The following is a 5,252-nucleotide window of genomic DNA, read 5'->3' as shown; positions in this document are numbered from 1 at the left end:
GGGCAGGGATGGCCGGAGCCCCAAATGGGGAGCCAGACAGGAGGCCCCACCAGCCCTCCCCCAAGCCACATGCCTTTCATCAAGGGGGAGGGGGTCACGGGGCAGAGGGGGCACCGGGACCCAAACGGCGGTCACGGGAAGGGAAGACCTCATACACTCCTTCCGCTCAAAGGCAGATGAGAAGACAGAGGGAGGGGTCGGTCGGGCTCAGAAGACTGACAACCTCCCTCGCCGGTGGGGGGACTGCGCTTATGAAAACCAGCCCCGTGGGAGCCCGTGACTGGAACCATACCTGGACCCGGGGCAGGGGAGCTAGCTTTGCAGTCACACGGCGGGGAGGGCGGTGACTCCCGCTCTGTACAGAGCCGTGTGGCCCTGAACAAGTCACTTCACCCCTTCTGAGTCTCAACGTCTCCGTAAAATGGGAACATTCCTAGCTGTTGCCCTACCTCATAATGCGACGGTGAGGATTCAGTGAGATGAGGGTACTCACACGGCCCAGAGGCCTTGGGCTGTTTCTGCAGATGTGGGGCAACCTTGAAGGCGAGGAGAAGCCCAGGGAGGAAAGGGCTTTCATGTCTGTAGACCCTAGGGGGTGTGGTGGGAGCCTGGGGAAGAGGTCCCGAGTTGGGGTCTGGAAGCCTAAGCCTGTCCTTGAACGTGGTGCTTAGGAGCGGCCAGGGCTGGGGACCCAAGGAGGGAGCTGTGCTACCCCAGACCCCCAGCCTCGCCTGCCCAGGAGAGGGCACCCAGGCCTGGAGGCTTCCGTGGTGACGGTCCAGTTCCCAAGTGGGGTCACCGCCTCCCCACGACACCCAGGACATCCGGAAGCCCCAAACAGACCAGCAAACCCTCACCCAGTGGGCCAGATGGAGACGTACCCCCCCAAACCCCTCCACCCTGAGCTGGGAATGAAGGGGTAAGAGCCACGCCATCATCTTGAAACAGAGTTGGGCAGTAGAGATTGCCAGTAAGGCTCTGACAGTCCTTCGGCATATATTTATACAACCCTCCCACCTTCATATAAAAGAGACAGACAGCCCAGGAGGCAGAGTGAAAACCGGGGCCTGATACATCTGGTTTATGAATAAATGGCTATAGTCCAATTTATTTCTTGCCCCCGGCTTGCTAGAATACTGCATCAGCTTTAACCGGATGCGATGAACTGAGCGTGACATTTGCTTGGTGTCCTCACTGATGACGAGCTACATAAAACCCTTCATGTTGTATTCATTTTACTCCTGCGTGATTTTATCCCCTTTTTAAAAAAAAAAAATTTTTTTTTAACGTTTATTCATTTTTGAGAAGCAGACAGAAACAGAGGGCGGGCCGGGGAGGGGCAGAGAGAGAGGGAGACCCAGAATCCGAGGCAGGCTCCAGGCTCCGAGCTGTCGGCACAGGGCCCGACGTGGGGCTCGAACTCACGAACCGCGAGATCATGACCCGAGCCGAAATCGCACACCCAGCCGACTGAGCCAGCCAGGCGCCCCAATTTTATCCCCTTTTAAGATGAAAAGGCTGTTAAATGGAGGACCACACATAGAAAAAGAGTGATGCGACTTGCGGCATCGAGGCAAAGGCCCCCAAAGTCGATCACGCCCAGGGAAGTGGTCCAGGCATCACACTGATGGGCTTTTACCCCGGCTGGGGGTCCACTATGCCCGCCACAGCCCTCAACCCAGAGCCCCTCCCTCCTCGGGAGCCTCGGAAAGACCCGGCAGTGGGTCAGCATTGGCTCTTCTGTCAGGAAGGAGACAGTTGGGGTGACAGGTGTGCCCCCTGCCTTGATCGTGGGGATCGGGCAGGCCAGGACCTGACGGCTCCCTACATCTTGGACCTACTCGACGCCCCCACGTCCACACCAAACCCCAACCCCTTATCTCCCCAGGCCCCTCTTCGCCTGGGGCAGCCCTGAGGTCCAAGCAACCCCCTCCCCCCCATCTCTCAAGCCACACGCTTAGCATTTCCTGTGCCTCGTTCAAAACTATTAACTTCAAACAACCAAATTACATCAAGGAGAGGGAGCAGTCAGAGTCTGGACTCACCACAGTCTAGGGAAAGCTGGGTTCTCACGCTGGCCCCCCAGGTCTATGAGTCTGAAACTAGGAATTTGGGGTGCAGAGGCTGGGCACCCCGTGGGGCCAGGATAGGTCCCTGCCATGGTGGTGATCTGGGCCGGCGGGGGGGGGGGTGCGGTTTCCAGGATGGGGAAGGAGCTCACCTTGGCCTCAGGCTTCCTTCCATCCCTCTGCCAGCTCCCCTGACCAGGGCCAACCCCCAGGCTCCCCGCGACCATGCAGGGCCCCAGCTCAGGCCACCTTCTCCGAGCCTGGCGCTCCACACCCGCCTCTCCTGCCTCCTCCGTCAGCACCTCTGCTCGCCGTCCCTGGATCACAAGCAGCAACATGCCTGAGCCACATTCACAGTATCTGTCTGTCCAGGTCCCTCTCGTGCTCAGTGGTGACCTGTCTGTCTCCTGCTCCTGGGTCCACCTGTCCCCTGACTGAGCCACCTGGGTCCCTCCCTGACTGCCCAGCTGGAGGCTGAGATACATCCTGATTCCCAGAACCAGCCCCGGCCCAAAGCAGGGGCGATGCACAGGGACACGGCCGTTCCCGGTGTCCGTGAGCATCTGTTTTCATCCCGGGGTCCTGTCTTCTTCCTGAGATGTAGGGCCACCTTGTGTCAGCCCACGACGGCTGAACTCCTGCCTTCTTCCCCACGCCGGAACCTCTGTTCTAAAAACCTCCAGAGACAGACCTGTCTTGTTCTGCCCCTTCCCAGCTCCCAAATGCCCTTCCTGTCCCGCACCCCGCGTGCTGGATGTGGGACCCCCTTCCTACCAGAGGCCTCCCCTCGGTGCCCCCAACTCACCAGTGGACACACATCCTCCCCCTCTGTTGCTGTTCACTGCTTAGCCTCCAACCCCTGTGTGTGCGGTTTCGAGACACTGAGTTTTCATCGATATCGATGAGCGAAGGGGGGAGGGGGGGAACCAAGAAAAGAAGAATATTAACCTTTTATTTTTAAATCAACAACAATTTTTACCACCCACATCATTTTATATTTTTGAAAAGGTCTTTTTAATACAAAGGAAGTAGAGGGGCGCCTGGGTGGCTCAGTCGGTTGAGCGTCTGGCTTCGGCTCAGGGCGCAATCTCTCAGTCTGTGAGCTCGAGCCCCGCATCGGGCTCTGTGCTGACAGCTCGGAGCCTGGAGCCTGCTTCGGATTCTGTGTCTCCCTCTCTCTCTGCCCCTCCCCTGCTCATGCTCTGTCTCTCTCTCTCTGTCAAAAATAAACATTAAAAAAAATTCTTTTTTAAATACAAAGGAAGTAGGCATGTTTCTCATCGCCAATAACAGGATGGTCCGTTTCCACAAGACAGGTGGCCCTTACATTTCCCTCGTTTTCTGTGGGTTTCTTATTCCAGCAAAGGACAGCAGAAAACTTCATCCCGGACCAATCCTGGTTGCTACAATGACTTTGGGAACCTGCCTTGGCCGCCACAGTGTTCTGTATCCTGGCCTGATAAGTTTTTGACTGAGAGGTAGGGACCCACTCTAGCCACAGTCACAAATGGAAACTGCTAATGTCACTCCCGAGAGGTCTTACAGAGTGGTGTTTATCTCGGTGACTTCGCAGGCGTGATCCATATCTGGCCGTCGCTCCCTGGGCCCAGAGCATCTGTTTCCGGGGGCCCCGAAGCTGACCGGACTCCACGAAGTCAGATCCGATTTATGGAAGTCACAGAAACATGTCAGTTTGTCGTGAGCTAGCCCAGAGGCAAACTAGACCGAGTGCTGAGCTGGACCATCCAGCTCACCCACAGTCCGTGGAAACCTTGCTGGACGGCCACTTAATAACAGCAGGATATCATTCCGTGTCACGCCACACGGTGAGGGGCTGGGCAGCCAGGTGTGGGTGGCACCAGGCTCTGATGGGGACAAGGGCTGGTTGCTCCGTGACCAGAGGCAGGCAGACACCCCCCCACCCCCACCCCGGCCAGGATGTGCCTTTGCAAAGAGGGCTGGAGGCCAAGGTGGGCAGCCTCTGTTGTTCCTGGGTGCCGTGGGGCTGGCCGTGGTTGGGAACGCCTGCCCTCTCTGGACTTTGATTCTTGGTGATCTCCATGAACTTGCAGCAGTTACCCAACACCAAAAAACTGGGATCGAGCAAAGAATGTTCCTCCTCATTTCCCATTTGTTATGTTGCCAGGCATGATCCAGGCACCCCGGCGCCATTCCCAGTCTTCTGCTCGAAGGTGGGGTTCTCCAACCTCTGGGGAAGCCTGGCTTTACACCCCTTCTCCTGGGGATGGTGGCAGCACCAGTGGGATTCGCCCGTGTCCCGGGAGACCCCCTGCGACAGCCAGATGGAGCAGTTCTCGGGGCCCGTGTGACAGGCAATCACAAGCTCCTTTCGTCTCACTTGGGTAATGATGCAATCACTTTTCTCTAATTCTTAAGGGACACATATGCATATCTAATGAGCAAGCAGGCGGGATTCCAAGCACAGAGGGTTTTAAACATAATTTTGAGAGAGCAGCTCTGAACAGGGAACCCATAGATATGATGTCATGCCTCCTTATTAGAGATAAGCAAGCTTTCCTTGGAAGGATGTGGAGCCCTGGGCAGGGGCTGCTTAAGAAAAGCAGACAACAGTTGAAAGAAGGACAGAAGGACAAAAAGGAAGGGAGAGAGGGAGAGAGATTGGCCTCTTCCCACCAGAAGAGAATGTCTTGATACTTTGGTATCCTGAGGTCTTAGGTTCCATGTAGAGGTTTCCCAAGAGAACCTGATAATGACCCACCAGGGTGGAATGTTAATGTGGATAAAGTCATGGCTAGCACTCTTTTCGCTTCCAGATTAGAGAACTCTTCATCACTCCCCTCGTCTCGACTAAACCCTAGACCGGCTTCTTCTTGACTCTAGGCTCTCGCCTTCCTTTCCTTAGAGAGTTTTCTCTAGAAAACGTGGAAATTCTTTCTCTGCCCCTTTGAGATATATGTAGATCTTTTTAAAAAGACTCCAGTTTTTCAGCATAGAACTGTCTTTCTTAAGGGCCTGGGAGATTATGCCTTGAAGGGTAATCATCAAGGAAGATGGCGTCTCACTCTCACCATCTCTGTTGAAGGTAGGAGCCTACCTTGGGCGGGCGCCTTGCTCTGAGTTGTAATACCACTTCCTGCCATCAAGATAGAAGCAAGTCTGCTTTTCCTTTGGGTAAAGCCAATTGGCAAGCACAGATGACCT

Source organism: Puma concolor, chromosome B4 (assembly GCF_028749965.1).
Source record: "Puma concolor isolate L17-30 chromosome B4, mPumCon1.1.hap2, whole genome shotgun sequence".
Classification (NCBI taxonomy): domain Eukaryota; kingdom Metazoa; phylum Chordata; class Mammalia; order Carnivora; family Felidae; genus Puma; species Puma concolor.
This window is presented reverse-complemented; position numbering follows the sequence as displayed.